The sequence below is a fragment of the Lactuca virosa genome, chromosome 1 (genome assembly GCF_052849685.1).
Source record: "Lactuca virosa cultivar CGN04683 chromosome 1, Lactuca_virosa_CGN04683_v6, whole genome shotgun sequence".
In the NCBI taxonomy this organism is placed as follows: domain Eukaryota; kingdom Viridiplantae; phylum Streptophyta; class Magnoliopsida; order Asterales; family Asteraceae; genus Lactuca; species Lactuca virosa.
The window spans coordinates 264,446,458-264,459,730 of NC_136426.1; the positions used below are offsets into that span (position 1 = coordinate 264,446,458).

The 13,273-nt window shown below is 47.3% G+C and overlaps 38 non-coding genes across 38 annotated transcripts; all 38 read left to right on the plus strand.

Moving 5' to 3' along the window:
- The first annotated feature begins 192 nt into the window (after positions 1-192).
- Positions 193-311, plus strand: LOC145154433 (5S ribosomal RNA). The gene has a single exon (XR_013734904.1). It is a non-coding gene; the product is annotated as a 5S ribosomal RNA (ribosomal RNA).
- Positions 312-541: 230 nt separating this feature from the next.
- LOC145152371 (5S ribosomal RNA) lies at positions 542-660 on the plus strand. Its single transcript, XR_013732892.1, has one exon. It is a non-coding gene; the product is annotated as a 5S ribosomal RNA (ribosomal RNA).
- Positions 661-889: 229 nt separating this feature from the next.
- Positions 890-1,008, plus strand: LOC145156102 (5S ribosomal RNA). The gene has a single exon (XR_013736527.1). It is a non-coding gene; the product is annotated as a 5S ribosomal RNA (ribosomal RNA).
- Positions 1,009-1,236: 228 nt separating this feature from the next.
- On the plus strand, positions 1,237-1,355 carry LOC145155944 (5S ribosomal RNA). Its single transcript, XR_013736371.1, has one exon. It is a non-coding gene; the product is annotated as a 5S ribosomal RNA (ribosomal RNA).
- Positions 1,356-1,586: 231 nt separating this feature from the next.
- LOC145145813 (5S ribosomal RNA) lies at positions 1,587-1,705 on the plus strand. Its single transcript, XR_013726769.1, has one exon. It is a non-coding gene; the product is annotated as a 5S ribosomal RNA (ribosomal RNA).
- A 231-nt stretch (positions 1,706-1,936) lies between these two features.
- Positions 1,937-2,055, plus strand: LOC145152372 (5S ribosomal RNA). The gene has a single exon (XR_013732893.1). It is a non-coding gene; the product is annotated as a 5S ribosomal RNA (ribosomal RNA).
- A 230-nt stretch (positions 2,056-2,285) lies between these two features.
- Positions 2,286-2,404, plus strand: LOC145145793 (5S ribosomal RNA). The gene has a single exon (XR_013726750.1). It is a non-coding gene; the product is annotated as a 5S ribosomal RNA (ribosomal RNA).
- A 231-nt stretch (positions 2,405-2,635) lies between these two features.
- On the plus strand, positions 2,636-2,754 carry LOC145146002 (5S ribosomal RNA). The gene has a single exon (XR_013726951.1). It is a non-coding gene; the product is annotated as a 5S ribosomal RNA (ribosomal RNA).
- Positions 2,755-2,985: 231 nt separating this feature from the next.
- Positions 2,986-3,104, plus strand: LOC145142560 (5S ribosomal RNA). Its single transcript, XR_013723600.1, has one exon. It is a non-coding gene; the product is annotated as a 5S ribosomal RNA (ribosomal RNA).
- A 230-nt stretch (positions 3,105-3,334) lies between these two features.
- On the plus strand, positions 3,335-3,453 carry LOC145146331 (5S ribosomal RNA). The gene has a single exon (XR_013727280.1). It is a non-coding gene; the product is annotated as a 5S ribosomal RNA (ribosomal RNA).
- A 230-nt stretch (positions 3,454-3,683) lies between these two features.
- On the plus strand, positions 3,684-3,802 carry LOC145143712 (5S ribosomal RNA). Its single transcript, XR_013724742.1, has one exon. It is a non-coding gene; the product is annotated as a 5S ribosomal RNA (ribosomal RNA).
- A 221-nt stretch (positions 3,803-4,023) lies between these two features.
- Positions 4,024-4,142, plus strand: LOC145147055 (5S ribosomal RNA). Its single transcript, XR_013727971.1, has one exon. It is a non-coding gene; the product is annotated as a 5S ribosomal RNA (ribosomal RNA).
- A 231-nt stretch (positions 4,143-4,373) lies between these two features.
- On the plus strand, positions 4,374-4,492 carry LOC145145814 (5S ribosomal RNA). The gene has a single exon (XR_013726770.1). It is a non-coding gene; the product is annotated as a 5S ribosomal RNA (ribosomal RNA).
- Positions 4,493-4,723: 231 nt separating this feature from the next.
- On the plus strand, positions 4,724-4,842 carry LOC145152373 (5S ribosomal RNA). Its single transcript, XR_013732894.1, has one exon. It is a non-coding gene; the product is annotated as a 5S ribosomal RNA (ribosomal RNA).
- Positions 4,843-5,072: 230 nt separating this feature from the next.
- LOC145155437 (5S ribosomal RNA) lies at positions 5,073-5,191 on the plus strand. Its single transcript, XR_013735877.1, has one exon. It is a non-coding gene; the product is annotated as a 5S ribosomal RNA (ribosomal RNA).
- A 232-nt stretch (positions 5,192-5,423) lies between these two features.
- On the plus strand, positions 5,424-5,542 carry LOC145154095 (5S ribosomal RNA). The gene has a single exon (XR_013734577.1). It is a non-coding gene; the product is annotated as a 5S ribosomal RNA (ribosomal RNA).
- Positions 5,543-5,762: 220 nt separating this feature from the next.
- Positions 5,763-5,881, plus strand: LOC145143976 (5S ribosomal RNA). Its single transcript, XR_013725000.1, has one exon. It is a non-coding gene; the product is annotated as a 5S ribosomal RNA (ribosomal RNA).
- Positions 5,882-6,111: 230 nt separating this feature from the next.
- LOC145155945 (5S ribosomal RNA) lies at positions 6,112-6,230 on the plus strand. The gene has a single exon (XR_013736372.1). It is a non-coding gene; the product is annotated as a 5S ribosomal RNA (ribosomal RNA).
- A 231-nt stretch (positions 6,231-6,461) lies between these two features.
- Positions 6,462-6,580, plus strand: LOC145145815 (5S ribosomal RNA). Its single transcript, XR_013726771.1, has one exon. It is a non-coding gene; the product is annotated as a 5S ribosomal RNA (ribosomal RNA).
- Positions 6,581-6,810: 230 nt separating this feature from the next.
- Positions 6,811-6,929, plus strand: LOC145142565 (5S ribosomal RNA). The gene has a single exon (XR_013723603.1). It is a non-coding gene; the product is annotated as a 5S ribosomal RNA (ribosomal RNA).
- A 230-nt stretch (positions 6,930-7,159) lies between these two features.
- LOC145155438 (5S ribosomal RNA) lies at positions 7,160-7,278 on the plus strand. Its single transcript, XR_013735878.1, has one exon. It is a non-coding gene; the product is annotated as a 5S ribosomal RNA (ribosomal RNA).
- Positions 7,279-7,507: 229 nt separating this feature from the next.
- On the plus strand, positions 7,508-7,626 carry LOC145146760 (5S ribosomal RNA). The gene has a single exon (XR_013727688.1). It is a non-coding gene; the product is annotated as a 5S ribosomal RNA (ribosomal RNA).
- Positions 7,627-7,846: 220 nt separating this feature from the next.
- Positions 7,847-7,965, plus strand: LOC145153489 (5S ribosomal RNA). Its single transcript, XR_013733995.1, has one exon. It is a non-coding gene; the product is annotated as a 5S ribosomal RNA (ribosomal RNA).
- A 226-nt stretch (positions 7,966-8,191) lies between these two features.
- LOC145144040 (5S ribosomal RNA) lies at positions 8,192-8,310 on the plus strand. Its single transcript, XR_013725061.1, has one exon. It is a non-coding gene; the product is annotated as a 5S ribosomal RNA (ribosomal RNA).
- Positions 8,311-8,540: 230 nt separating this feature from the next.
- LOC145154383 (5S ribosomal RNA) lies at positions 8,541-8,659 on the plus strand. The gene has a single exon (XR_013734857.1). It is a non-coding gene; the product is annotated as a 5S ribosomal RNA (ribosomal RNA).
- Positions 8,660-8,879: 220 nt separating this feature from the next.
- On the plus strand, positions 8,880-8,998 carry LOC145143977 (5S ribosomal RNA). Its single transcript, XR_013725001.1, has one exon. It is a non-coding gene; the product is annotated as a 5S ribosomal RNA (ribosomal RNA).
- Positions 8,999-9,228: 230 nt separating this feature from the next.
- Positions 9,229-9,347, plus strand: LOC145139851 (5S ribosomal RNA). The gene has a single exon (XR_013722016.1). It is a non-coding gene; the product is annotated as a 5S ribosomal RNA (ribosomal RNA).
- Positions 9,348-9,576: 229 nt separating this feature from the next.
- Positions 9,577-9,695, plus strand: LOC145146422 (5S ribosomal RNA). Its single transcript, XR_013727368.1, has one exon. It is a non-coding gene; the product is annotated as a 5S ribosomal RNA (ribosomal RNA).
- Positions 9,696-9,925: 230 nt separating this feature from the next.
- Positions 9,926-10,044, plus strand: LOC145142570 (5S ribosomal RNA). Its single transcript, XR_013723612.1, has one exon. It is a non-coding gene; the product is annotated as a 5S ribosomal RNA (ribosomal RNA).
- A 230-nt stretch (positions 10,045-10,274) lies between these two features.
- LOC145146188 (5S ribosomal RNA) lies at positions 10,275-10,393 on the plus strand. Its single transcript, XR_013727135.1, has one exon. It is a non-coding gene; the product is annotated as a 5S ribosomal RNA (ribosomal RNA).
- Positions 10,394-10,623: 230 nt separating this feature from the next.
- On the plus strand, positions 10,624-10,742 carry LOC145143713 (5S ribosomal RNA). The gene has a single exon (XR_013724743.1). It is a non-coding gene; the product is annotated as a 5S ribosomal RNA (ribosomal RNA).
- Positions 10,743-10,964: 222 nt separating this feature from the next.
- On the plus strand, positions 10,965-11,083 carry LOC145153490 (5S ribosomal RNA). Its single transcript, XR_013733996.1, has one exon. It is a non-coding gene; the product is annotated as a 5S ribosomal RNA (ribosomal RNA).
- Positions 11,084-11,303: 220 nt separating this feature from the next.
- On the plus strand, positions 11,304-11,422 carry LOC145154289 (5S ribosomal RNA). Its single transcript, XR_013734767.1, has one exon. It is a non-coding gene; the product is annotated as a 5S ribosomal RNA (ribosomal RNA).
- Positions 11,423-11,651: 229 nt separating this feature from the next.
- LOC145139731 (5S ribosomal RNA) lies at positions 11,652-11,770 on the plus strand. The gene has a single exon (XR_013721985.1). It is a non-coding gene; the product is annotated as a 5S ribosomal RNA (ribosomal RNA).
- A 219-nt stretch (positions 11,771-11,989) lies between these two features.
- LOC145143978 (5S ribosomal RNA) lies at positions 11,990-12,108 on the plus strand. Its single transcript, XR_013725002.1, has one exon. It is a non-coding gene; the product is annotated as a 5S ribosomal RNA (ribosomal RNA).
- A 231-nt stretch (positions 12,109-12,339) lies between these two features.
- On the plus strand, positions 12,340-12,458 carry LOC145155946 (5S ribosomal RNA). Its single transcript, XR_013736373.1, has one exon. It is a non-coding gene; the product is annotated as a 5S ribosomal RNA (ribosomal RNA).
- Positions 12,459-12,687: 229 nt separating this feature from the next.
- On the plus strand, positions 12,688-12,806 carry LOC145146813 (5S ribosomal RNA). The gene has a single exon (XR_013727740.1). It is a non-coding gene; the product is annotated as a 5S ribosomal RNA (ribosomal RNA).
- Positions 12,807-13,024: 218 nt separating this feature from the next.
- LOC145146197 (5S ribosomal RNA) lies at positions 13,025-13,143 on the plus strand. Its single transcript, XR_013727143.1, has one exon. It is a non-coding gene; the product is annotated as a 5S ribosomal RNA (ribosomal RNA).
- The last annotated feature ends 130 nt before the right edge of the window (positions 13,144-13,273 follow it).

A 13,273-nucleotide genomic window follows, 5' to 3' on the forward strand; every position in this document is an offset into this window, starting at 1 on the left:
TTTACGTGCGATTTTTTTTTTTTTTTCTTTCTTGCTGTTTCTATGCTCGGGTGGCATCCGTTTCATGGTTGATGGTTTTCGTATTTTTGGAACGGAGCCGATCGGTCACGTGGGTCCCACGCCTCGCGTACTAAAACAAAGGAGGTTCTGCGTCTTTTAAGACATAAAAGCAATAAGCATGGATAGTATTTCGGGTGCGATCATACCCGCACTAATACACCGGATCCCATCAGAACTCCGCAGTTAAGCGTGCTTGGGCGAGAGTAGTACTAGGATGGGTGACCCCCTGGGAAGTCCTCGTGTTGCACCCCCCTTTTTCGTTGCCCGTTTGCGTTTTTTTAGAATTTACGTGCGGTTTTTTTTTTGTTTTTTTTTCTTTCTTGCTATTTCTATGCTCGGGTGGCCTCCGCTTCATGGTTCATGGTTTTCGTATTTTTGGAACGGAGCCGATCGGTCTCGTGGGTCCCACGCCTCGCGTACGAAAACAAAGGAGGTTCTGCGTCTTTTAAGACATAAAAGCAATAAGCATGGATAGTATTTCGGGTGCGATCATACCAGCACTAATGCACCGGATCCCATCAGAACTCCGCAGTTAAGCGTGCTTGGGCGAGAGTAGTACTAGGATGGGTGACCCCCTGGGAAGTCCTCGTGTTGCACCCCCCTTTTTCGTTGCCCGTTTGCGTTTTTTTAGATTTTACGTGCGGTTTTTTTTTGTTTTTTTTTCTTTCTTGCTATTTCTATGCTCGGGTGGCCTTAGCTTCATGGTTCATGGTTTTCGTATTTTTGGAACGGAGTCGATCGGTCTCGTGGGTCCCACGCCTCGCGCACGAAAACAAAGGAGGTTCTGCGTCTTTTAAGACATAAAAGCAATAAGCATGGATAATATTTTGGGTGCGATCATACCGGCACTAATGCACCGGATCCCATCAGAACTCCGCAGTTAAGCGTGCTTGGGCGAGAGTAGTACTAGGATGGGTGACCCCCTGGGAAGTCCTCGTTTTGCACCCTCCTTTTTCGTTGCCCGTTTGCGTTTTTTTAGATTTTACGTGCGGTTTTTTTTGTTTTTTTTTCTTTCTTGCTATTTCTATGCTCGGGTGGCCTCCGCTTCATGGTTCATGGTTTTCGTATTTTTGGAACGGAGCCGATCGGTCACGTGGGTCCCACGCCTCGCGTACGAAAACAAAGGAGGTTCTGCATCTTTTAAGACATAAAAGCAATAAGCATGGATAGTATTTCGGGTGCGATCATACCAGCACTAATGCATCGGATCCCATCAGAACTCCGCAGTTAAGCGTGCTTGGGCGAGAGTAGTACTAGGATGGGTGACCCCCTGGGAAGTCCTCGTGTTGCACCCCCCTTTTTCGTTGCCCGTTTGCGTTTTTTTTAGATTTTACGTGCGGTTTTTTTTTGTTTTTTTTTTCTTTCTTGCTATTTCTATGCTCGGGTGGCCTCCGCTTCATGGTTCATGGTTTTCGTATTTTTGGAACGGAGCTGATCGGTCACGTGGGTCCCACGCCTCGCGTACGAAAACAAAGGAGGTTCTGCGTCTTTTAAGACATAAAAGCAATAAGCATGGATAGTATTTCGGGTGCGATCATACCAGCACAAATGCACCGGATCCCATCAGAACTCCGCAGTTAAGCGTGCTTGGGCGAGAGTAGTACTAGGATGGGTGACCCCCTTCGAAGTCCTCGTGTTGCACCCCCCTTTTTCGTTGCCCGTTTGCGTTTTTTTAGATTTTACGTGCGGTTTTTTTTTTGTTTTTTTTTTCTTTCTTGCTGTTTCTATGCTCGGGTGGCATCCGTTTCATGGTTGATGGTTTTCGTATTTTTGGAACGGAGCCGATCGGTCACGTGGGTCCCACGCCTCGCGTACGAAAACAAAGGAGGTTCTGCGTCTTTTAAGACATAAAAGCAATAAGCATGGATAGTATTTTGGGTGCGATCATACCAGCACTAATGCACCGGATCCCATCAGAACTCCGCAGTTAAGCGTGCTTGGGCGAGAGTAGTACTAGGATGGGTGACCCCCTGGGAAGTCCTCGTGTTGCACCCCCCTTTTTCGTTGCCCGTTTGCGTTTTTTTTAGATTTTACGTGCGGTTTTTTTTTGTTTTTTTTTCTTTCTTGCTATTTCTATGCTCGGGTGGCCTCCGCTTCATGGTTCATGGTTTTCGTATTTTTGGAACGGAGCCGATCGGTCACGTGGGTCCCACGCCTCGCGTACGAAAACAAAGGAGGTTCTGCGTCTTTTAAGACATAAAAGCAATAAGCATTGATAGTATTACGGGTGCGATCATACCAGCACTAATGCATCGGATCCCATCAGATCTCCGCAGTCAAGCGTGCTTGGGCGAGAGTAGTACTAGGATGGGTGACCCCCTGGGAAGTCCTCGTGTTGCACCCCCCTTTTTCGTTGCCCGTTTGCGTTTTTTTTTAGATTTTACGTGCGGTTTTTTTTTGTTTTTTTTTCTTTCTTGCTATTTCTATGCTCGGGTGGCCTCCGGTTAATGGTTCATGGTTTTCGTATTTTTGGAACGGAGCTGATCGGTCACGTGGGTCCCACGCCTCGCGTACGAAAACAAAGGAGGTTCTGCGTCTTTTAAGACATAAAAGCAATAAGCATGGATAGTATTTCGGGTGCGATCATACCAGCACAAATGCACCGGATCCCATCAGAACTCCGTAGTTAAGCGTGCTTGGGCGAGAGTAGTACTAGGATGGGTGACCCCCTTCGAAGTCCTCGTGTTGCACCCCTCTTTTTCGTTGCCCGTTTGCGTTTTTTTAGATTTTACGTGCGGTTTTTTTTTTGTTTTTTTTTTCTTTCTTGCTGTTTCTATGCTCGGGTGGCATCCGTTTCATGGTTGATGGTTTTCGTATTTTTGGAACGGAGCCGATCGGTCACGTGGGTCCCACGCCTCGCGTACGAAAACAAAGGAGGTTCTGCGTCTTTTAAGACATAAAAGCAATAAGCATGGATAGTATTTCGGGTGCCATCATACCAGCACTAATGCACCGGATCCCATCAGAACTCCGCAGTTAAGCGTGCTTGGGCGAGAGTAGTACTAGGATGGGTGACCCCCTGGGAAGTCCTCGTGTTGCACCCCCCTTTTTCGTTGCCCGTTTGCGTTTTTTTTAGATTTTACGTGCGGTTTTTTTTTGTTTTTTTTTCTTTCTTGCTATTTCTATGCTCGGGTGGCCTCCGCTTCATGGTTCATGGTTTTCGTATTTTTGGAACGGAGCCGATCGGTCACGTGGGTCCCACGCCTCGCGTACGAAAACAAAGAAGGTTCTGCGTCTTTTAAGACATAAAAGCAATAAGCATTGATAGTATTTCGGGTGCGATCATACCAGCACTAATGCACCGGATCCCATCAGAACTCCGCAGTTAAGCGTGCTTAGGCGAGAGTAGTACTAGGATGGGTGACCCCCTTGGAATTCCTCGTGTTGCACCCCCCTTTTTCGTTGCCCGTTTGCGTTTTTTTAGATTTTACGTGCGGTTTTTTTTTTGTTTTTTTTTCTTTCTTGCTATTTCTATGCTCGGGTGGCCTCCGCTTCATGGTTCATGGTTTTCGTATTTTTGGAACGGAGCCGATCGGTCACGTGGGTCCCACGCCTCGAGTACGAAAACAAAGAAGGTTCTGCGTCTTTTAAGACATAAAAGCAATAAGCATGGATAATATTTCGGGTGCGATCATACCGACACTAATGCACCGGATCCCATCAGAACTCCGCAGTTAAGCGTGCTTGGGCGAGAGTAGTACTAGGATGGGTGACCCCCTGGGAAGTCCTCGTGTTGCACCCCCCTTTTTCGTTGCCCGTTTGCGTTTTTTTAGATTTTACGTGCGGTTTTTTTTTTTCTTTCTTGTTGTTTCTATGCTCGGGTGGCATCCGTTTCATGGTTGATGGTTTTCGTATTTTTGGAACGGAGCCGATCGGTCACGTGGGTCCCACGCCTCGCGTACGAAAACAAAGGAGGTTCTGCGTCTTTTAAGACATAAAAGCAATAAGCATGGATAGTATTTCGGGTGCGATCATACCAGCACTAATGCACCGGATCCCATCAGAACTCCGCAGTTAAGCGTGCTTGGGCGAGAGTAGTATTAGGATGGGTGACCCCCTTCGAAGTCCTCGTGTTGCACCCCCCTTTTTCGTTGCCCGTTTGCGTTTTTTTTAGATTTTACGTGCGGTTTTTTTTTGTTTTTTTTTTCTTTCTTGCTATTTCTATGCTCGGGTGGCCTCCGGTTCATGGTTCATGGTTTTCGTATTTTTGGAACGGAGCTGATCGGTCACGTGGGTCCCACGCCTCGCGTACGAAAACAAAGGAGGTTCTGCGTCTTTTAAGACATAAAAGCAATAAGCATGGATAGTATTTCGGGTGCGATCATACCAGCACAAATGCACCGGATCCCATCAGAACTCCGCAGTTAAGCGTGCTTGGGCGAGAGTAGTACTAGGATGGGTGACCCCCTTCGAAGTCCTCGTGTTGCACCCCCCCTTTTTCGTTGCCCATTTGCGTTTTTTTAGATTTTACGTGCGGTTTTTTTTTGTTTTTTTTTTCTTTCTTGCTGTTTCTATGCTCGGGTGGCATCCGTTTCATGGTTGATGGTTTTCGTATTTTTGGAACGGAGCCGATCGGTCACGTGGGTCCCACGCCTCGCGTACGAAAACAAAGGAGGTTCTGCGTCTTTTAAGACATAAAAGCAATAAGCATGGATAGTATTTCGGGTGCGATCATACCAGCACTAATGCACCGGATCCCATCAGAACTCCGCAGTTAAGCGTGCTTGGGCGAGAGTAGTACTAGGATGGGTGACCCCCTGGGAAGTCCTCGTGTTGCACCCCCCTTTTTCGTTGCCCGTTTGCGTTTTTTTTAGATTTTACGTGCGGTTTTTTTTTGTTTTTTTTTCTTTCTTGCTATTTCTATGCTCGGGTGGCCTCCGCTTCATGGTTCATGGTTTTCGTATTTTTGGAACGGAGCCGATCGGTCACGTAGGTCCCACGCCTCGCGTACGAAAACAAAGGAGGTTCTGCGTCTTTTAAGACATAAAAGCAATAAGCATTGATAGTATTTCGGGTGCGATCATACCAGCACTAATGCACCGGATCCCATCAGAACTCCGCAGTTAAGCGTGCTTGGGCGAGAGTAGTACTAGGATGGGTGACCCCCTTGGAAGTCCTCGTGTTGCACCCCCCCTTTTTCGTTGCCCGTTTGCGTTTTTTTAGATTTTACGTGCGGTTTTTTTTTTGTTTTTTTTTTCTTTCTTGCTGTTTCTATGCTCGGGTGGCATCCGTTTCATGGTTGATGGTTTTCGTATTTTTGGAACGGAGCCGATCGGTCACGTGGGTCCCACGCCTCGCGTACGAAAACAAAGGAGGTTCTGCGTCTTTTAAGACATAAAAGCAATAAGCATGGATAGTATTTCGGGTGCGATCATACCAGCACTAATGCACCGGATCCCATCAGAACTCCGCAGTTAAGTGTGCTTGGGCGAGAGTAGTACTAGGATGGGTGACCCCCTGGGAAGTCCTCGTGTTGCACCCCCCTTTTTCGTTGCCCGTTTGCGTTTTTTTAGATTTTACGTGCGGTTTTTTTTTTCTTTCTTGCTGTTTCTATGCTCGGGTGGCATCCGTTTCATGGTTGATGGTTTTCGTATTTTTGGAACGGAGCCGATCGGTCACGTGGGTCCCACGCCTCGCGTACGAAAACAAAGGAGGTTCTGCGTCTTTTAAGACATAAAAGCAATAAGCATGGATAGTATGTCTGGTGCGATCATACCAGCACTAATGCACCGGATCCCATCAGAACTCCGCAGTTAAGCGTGCTTGGGCGAGAGTAGTACTAGGATGGGTGACCCCCTGGGAAGTCCTCGTTTTGCACCCCCCCTTTTTCGTTGCCCGTTTGCGTTTTTTTAGATTTTACGTGCGGTTTTTTTTTGTTTTTTTTTCTTTCTTGCTATTTCTATTCTCGGGTGGCCTCCGCTTCATGGTTCATGGTTTTCGTATTTTTGGAACGGAGCCGATCGGTCACGTGGGTCCCACGCCTCGCGTACGAAAACAAAGGAGGTTCTGCATCTTTTAAGACATAAAAGCAATAAGCATGGATAGTATTTCGGGTGCGATCATACCAGCACTAATGCATCGGATCCCATCAGAACTCCGCAGTTAAGCGTGCTTGGGCGAGAGTAGTACTAGGATGGGTGACCCCCTGGGAAGTCCTCGTGTTGCACCCCCCTTTTTCGTTGCCCGTTTGCGTTTTTTTTAGATTTTACGTGCGGTTTTTTTTTGTTTTTTTTTTCTTTCTTGCTATTTCTATGCTCGGGTGGCCTCCGGTTCATGGTTCATGGTTTTCGTATTTTTGGAACGGAGCTGATCGGTCACGTGGGTCCCACGCCTCGCGTACGAAAACAAAGGAGGTTCTGCGTCTTTTAAGACATAAAAGCAATAAGCATGGATAGTATTTCGGGTGCGATCATACCAGCACAAATGCACCGGATCCCATCAGAACTCCGCAGTTAAGCGTGCTTGGGCGAGAGTAGTACTAGGATGGGTGACCCCCTTCGAAGTCCTCGTGTTGCACCCCCCTTTTTCGTTGCCCGTTTGCGTTTTTTTAGATTTTACGTGCGGTTTTTTTTTTGTTTTTTTTTCTTTCTTGCTGTTTCTATGCTCGGGTGGCATCCGTTTCATGGTTGATGGTTTTCGTATTTTTGGAACGGAGCCGATCGGTCACGTGGGTCCCACGCCTCGCGTACGAAAACAAAGGAGGTTCTGCGTCTTTTAAGACATAAAAGCAATAAGCATGGATAGTATTTCGGGTGCCATCATACCAGCACTAATGCACCGGATCCCATCAGAACTCCGCAGTTAAGCGTGCTTGGGCGAGAGTAGTACTAGGATGGGTGACCCCCTGGGAAGTCCTCGTGTTGCACCCCCCTTTTTCGTTGCCCGTTTGCGTTTTTTTTAGATTTTACGTGCGGTTTTTTTTTGTTTTTTTTTCTTTCATGCTATTTCTATGCTCGGGTGGCCTCCGCTTCATGGTTCATGGTTTTCGTATTTTTGGAACGGAGCCGATCGGTCACGTGGGTCCCACGCCTCGCGTACGAAAACAAAGAAGGTTCTGCGTCTTTTAAGACATAAAAGCAATAAGCATTGATAGTATTTCGGGTGCGATCATACCAGCACTAATGCACCGGATCCCATCAGAACTCCGCAGTTAAGCGTGCTTGGGCGAGAGTAGTACTAGGATGGGTGACCCCCTTGGAAGTCCTCGTGTTGCACCCCCCTTTTTCGTTGCCCGTTTGCGTTTTTTTAGATTTTACGTGCGGTTTTTTTTTGTTTTTTTTTCTTTCTTGCTATTTCTATGCTCGGGTGGCCTCCGCTTCATGGTTCATGGTTTTCGTATTTTTGGAACGGAGCCGATCGGTCTCGTGGGTCCCACGCCTCGCGTACGAAAACAAAGGAGGTTCTGCGTCTTTTAAGACATAAAAGCAATAAACATGGATAATATTTCGGGTGCGATCATACCGACACTAATGCACCGGATCCCATCAGAACTCCGCAGTTAAGCGTGCTTGGGCGAGAGTAGTACTAGGATGGTTGACCCCCTGGGAAGTCCTCGTGTTGCACCCCCCTTTTTCGTTGCCCGTTTGCGTTTTTTTAGATTTTACGTGCGGTTTTTTTTTTCTTTCTTGTTGTTTCTATGCTCGGGTGGCATCCGTTTCATGGTTGATGGTTTTCGTATTTTTGGAACGGAGCCGATCGGTCACGTGGGTCCCACGCCTCGCGTACGAAAACAAAGGAGGTTCTGCGTCTTTTAAGACATAAAAGCAATAAGCATGGATAGTATTTCGGGTGCGATCATACCAGCACTAATGCACCGGATCCCATCAGAACTCCGCAGTTAAGCGTGCTTGGGCGAGAGTAGTACTAGGATGGGTGACCCCTTGGGAAGTCCTCGTGTTGCACCCCCCTTTTTCGTTGCTCGTTTGCGTTTTTTTAGATTTTACGTTCGGTTTTTTTTTTTTTTTTCTTTCTTGCTGTTTCTATGCTCGGGTGGCATCCGTTTCATGGTTGATGGTTTTTGTATTTTTGGAACGGAGCCGATCGGTCACGTGGGTCCCACGCCTCGCGTACGAAAACAAAGGAGGTTCTGCGTCTTTTAAGACATAAAAGCAATAAGCATGGATAGTATTTTGGGTGCGATCATACCCGCACTAATGCACCGGATCCCATCAGAACTCTGCAGTTAAGCGTGCTTGGGCGAGAGTAGTACTAGGATGGGTGACCCCTTGGGAAGTCCTCGTGTTGCACCCCCCTTTTTCGTTGCCCGTTTGCGTTTTTTTAGATTTTACGTGCGGTTTTTTTTTTGTTTTTTTTTCTTTCTTGCTATTTCTATGCTCGGGTGGCCTCCGCTTCATGGTTCATGGTTTTCGTATTTTTGGAACGGAGCCGATCGGTCTCGTGGGTCCCACGCCTCGCGTACGAAAACAAATGAGGTTCTGCGTCTTTTAAGACATAAAAACAATAAGCATGGATAATATTTCGGGTGCGATCATACCGGCACTAATGCACCGGATCCCATCAGAACTCCGCAGTTAAGTGTGCTTGGGCGAGAGTAGTACTAGGATGGGTGACCCCCTGGGAAGTCCTCGTGTTGCACCCCCCTTTTTCGTTGCCCGTTTGCGTTTTTTTAGATTTTACGTGCGGTTTTTTTTTTCTTTCTTGCTGTTTCTATGCTCGGGTGGCATCCGTTTCATGGTTGATGGTTTTCGTATTTTTGGAACGGAGCCGATCGGTCACGTGGGTCCCACGCCTCGCGTACGAAAACAAAGGAGGTTCTGCGTCTTTTAAGACATAAAAGCAATAAGCATGGATAGTATGTCTGGTGCGATCATACCAGCACTAATGCACCGGATCCCATCAGAACTCCGCAGTTAAGCGTGCTTGGGCGAGAGTAGTACTAGGATGGGTGACCCCCTGGGAAGTCCTCGTTTTGCACCCCCCCTTTTTCGTTGCCCGTTTGCGTTTTTTTAGATTTTACGTGCGGTTTTTTTTTGTTTTTTTTTCTTTCTTGCTATTTCTATTCTCGGGTGGCCTCCGCTTCATGGTTCATGGTTTTCGTATTTTTGGAACGGAGCCGATCGGTCACGTGGGTCCCACGCCTCGCGTACGAAAACAAAGGAGGTTCTGCATCTTTTAAGACATAAAAGCAATAAGCATGGATAGTATTTCGGGTGCGATCATACCAGCACTAATGCATCGGATCCCATTAGAACTCCGCAGTTAAGCGTGCTTGGGCGAGAGTAGTACTAGGATGGGTGACCCCCTGGGAAGTCCTCGTGTTGCACCCCCCTTTTTCGTTGCCCGTTTGCGTTTTTTTTAGATTTTACGTGCGGTTTTTTTTGTTTTTTTTTCTTTCTTGCTATTTCTATGCTCGGGTGGCCTCCGGTTCATGGTTCATGGTTTTCGTATTTTTGGAACGGAGCTGATCGGTCACGTGGGTCCCACGCCTCGCGTACGAAAACAAAGGAGGTTCTGCGTCTTTTAAGACATAAAAGCAATAAGCATGGATAGTATTTCGGGTGCGATCATACCAGCACAAATGCACCGGATCCCATCAGAACTCCGCAGTTAAGCGTGCTTGGGCGAGAGTAGTACTAGGATGGGTGACCCCTTTCGAAGTCCTCGTGTTGCACCCCCTTTTTCGTTGCCCGTTTGCGTTTTTTTAGATTTTACGTGCGGTTTTTTTTTTGTTTTTTTTTTCTTTCTTGCTGTTTCTATGCTCGGGTGGCATCCGTTTCATGGTTGATGGTTTTCGTATTTTTGGAACGGAGCCGATCGGTCACGTGGGTCCCACGCCTCGCGTACGAAAACAAAGGAGGTTCTGCGTCTTTTAAGACATAAAAGCAATAAGCATGGATAGTATTTCGGGTGCCATCATACCAGCACTAATGCACCGGATCCCATCAGAACTCCGCAGTTAAGCGTGCTTGGGCGAGAGTAGTACTAGGATGGGTGACCCCCTGGGAAGTCCTCGTGTTGCACCCCCCTTTTTCGTTGCCCGTTTGCGTTTTTTTTAGATTTTACGTGCGGTTTTTTTTTGTTTTTTTTTCTTTCTTGCTATTTCTATGCTCGGGTGGCCTCCGCTTCATGGTTCATGGTTTTCGTATTTTTGGAACGGAGCCGATCGGTCACGTGGGTCCCACGCCTCGCGTACGAAAACAAAGAAGGTTCTGCGTCTTTTAAGACATAAAAGCAATAAGCATTGATAGTATTTCGGGTGCGATCATACCAGCACTAATGCACCGGATCCCATCAGAACTCCGCAGTTAAGCGTGCTTAGGCGAGAGTAGTACTAGGATGGGTGACCCCCTTGGAAGTCCTCGTGTTGCACCCCCCTTTTTCGTTGCCCGTTTGCGTTTTTTTAGATTTTACGTGCGGTTTTTTTTTTGTTTTTTTTTCTTTCTTGCTATTTCTGTGCTCGGGTGGCCTCCGCTTCATGGTTCATGGTTTTCGTATTTTTGGAACGGAGTCGATCGGTCACGTGGGTCCCACGCCTCGCGTACGAAAACAAAGAAGGTTCTGCGTCTTTTAAGACATAAAAGCAATAAGCATGGATAATATTTCGGGTGCGATCATACCGACACTAATGCACCGGATCCCATCAGAACTCCGCAGTTAAGCGTGCTTGGGCGAGAGTAGTACTAGGATGGGTGACCCCCTGGGAAGTCCTCGTGTTGCACCCCCTTTTTCGTTGCCCGTTTGCGTTTTTTTAGATTTTACGTGCGGTTTTTTTTTTTTTCTTTCTTGTTGTTTCTATGCTCGGGTGGCATCCGTTTCATGGTTGATGGTTTTCGTATTTTTGGAACGGAGCCGATCGGTCACGTGGGTCCCACGCCTCGCGTACGAAAACAAAGGAGGTTCTGCGTCTTTTAAGACATAAAAGCAATAAGCATGGATAGTATTTCGGGTGCGATCATACCAGCACTAATGCACCGGATCCCATCAGAACTCCGCAGTTAAGCGTGCTTGGGCGAGAGTAGTACTAGGATGGGTGACCCCTTGGGAAGTCCTCGTGTTGCACCCCCCTTTTTCGTTGCTCGTTTGCGTTTTTTTAGATTTTACGTGCGGTTTTTTTTTTCTTTCTTGCTGTTTCTATGCTCGGGTGGCATCCGTTTCATGGTTGATGGTTTTCGTATTTTTGGAACGGAGCCGATCGGTCACGTGGGTCCCACGCCTCGCGTACGAAAACAAAGGAGGTTCTGCGTCTTTTAAGACATAAAAGCAATAAGCATGGATAGTATTTTGGGTGCGATCATACCCGCACTAATGCACCGGATCCCATCAGAACTCCGCAGTTAAGCGTGCTTGGGCGAGAGTAGTACTAGGATGGGTGACCCCCTGGGAAGTCCTCGTGTTGCACCCCCCTTTTTCGTTGCCCGTTTGCGTTTTTTTAGATTTTACGTGCGGTTTTTTTTTGTTTTTTTTTCTTTCTTGCTATTTCTATGCTCGGGTGGCCTCCGCTTCATGGTTCATGGTTTTCGTATTTTTGGAACGGAGCCGATCGGTCTCGTGGGTCCCACGCCTCGCGTACGAAAACAAAGGAGGTTCTGCGTCTTTTAAGACATAAAAACAATAAGCATGGATAATATTTCGGGTGCGATCATACCGGCACTAATGCACCGGATCCCATCAGAACTCCGCAGTTAAGTGTGCTTGGGCGAGAGTAGTACTAGGATGGGTGACCCCCTAGGAAGTCCTCGTGTTGCACCCCCCTTTTTCGTTGCCCGTTTGCGTTTTTTTAGATTTTACGTGCGGTTTTTTTTTCTTTCTTGCTGTTTCTATGCTCGGGTGGCATCCGTTTCATGGTTGATGGTTTTCGTATTTTTGGAACGGAGCCGATCGGTCACGTGGGTCCCACGCCTCGCGTACGAAAACAAAGGAGGTTCTGCGTCTTTTAAGATATAAAAGCAATAAGCATGGATAGTATGTCTGGTGCGATCATACCAGCACTAATGCACCGGATCCCATCAGAACTCCGCAGTTAAGCGTGCTTGGGCGAGAGTAGTACTAGGATGGGTGACCCCCTGGGAAGTCCTCGTTTTGCACCCCCCCTTTTTCGTTGCCCGTTTGCGTTTTTTTAGATTTTACGTGCGGTTTTTTTTTTGTTTTTTTTTCTTTCTTGCTATTTCTATGCTCGGGTGGCCTCCGCTTCATGGTTCATGGTTTTCGTATTTTTGGAACGGAGCCGATCGGTCACGTGGGTCCCACGCCTCGCGTACGAAAACAAAGGAGGTTCTGCATCTTTTAAGACATAAAAGCAATAAGCATGGATAGTATTTCGGGTGCGATCATACCAGCACTAATGCATCGGATCCCATCAGAACTCCGCAGTTAAGCGTGCTTGGGCGAGAGTAGTACTAGGATGGGTGACCCCCTGGGAAGTCCTCGTGTTGCACCCCCCTTTTTCGTTGCCCGTTTGCGTTTTTTTTAGATTTTACGTGCGGTTTTTTTTGTTTTTTTTTCTTTCTTGCTATTTCTATGCTCGGGTGGCCTCCGCTTCATGGTTCATGGTTTTCGTATTTTTGGAACGGAGCTGATCGGTCACGTGGGTCCCACGCCTCGCGTACGAAAACAAAGGAGGTTCTGCGTCTTTTAAAACATAAAAGCAATAAGCATTGATAGTATTTCGGGTGCGATCATACCAGCACAAATGCACGGGATCCCATCAGAACTCCGCAGTTAAGCGTGCTTGGGCGAGAGTAGTACTAGGATGGGTGACCCCCTTGGAAGTCCTCGTGTTGCACCCCCCTTTTTCGTTGCCCGTTTGCGTTTTTTTAGATTTTACGTGCGGTTTTTTTTTCTTTCTTGCTATTTTTATGCTCGGGTGGCCTCCGCTTCATGGTTCATGGTTTTCGTATTTTGGAACGGAGCCGATCGGTCTCGTGGGTCCCACGCCTCGCGTACGAAAACAAAGGAGGTTCTGCGTCTTTTAAGACATAAAAACAATAAGCATGGATAATATTTTGCGTGCGATCATACCGGCACTAATGCACCGGATCCCATCAGAACTCCGCAGTTAAGCGTGCTTGGGCGAGAGTAGTACTAGGATGGGTGACCCCCTGGGAAGTCCTCGTAATGCACCCCCCTTTTTCGTTGCCCGTTTGTGTTTTTTAAGATTTTACGTGCGGTTTTTTTTTTCTTTCTTGCTGTTTCTATGCTCGGGTGACATCCGTTTCATGGTTGATGGTTTTCGTATTTTTGGAACGGAGCCGAT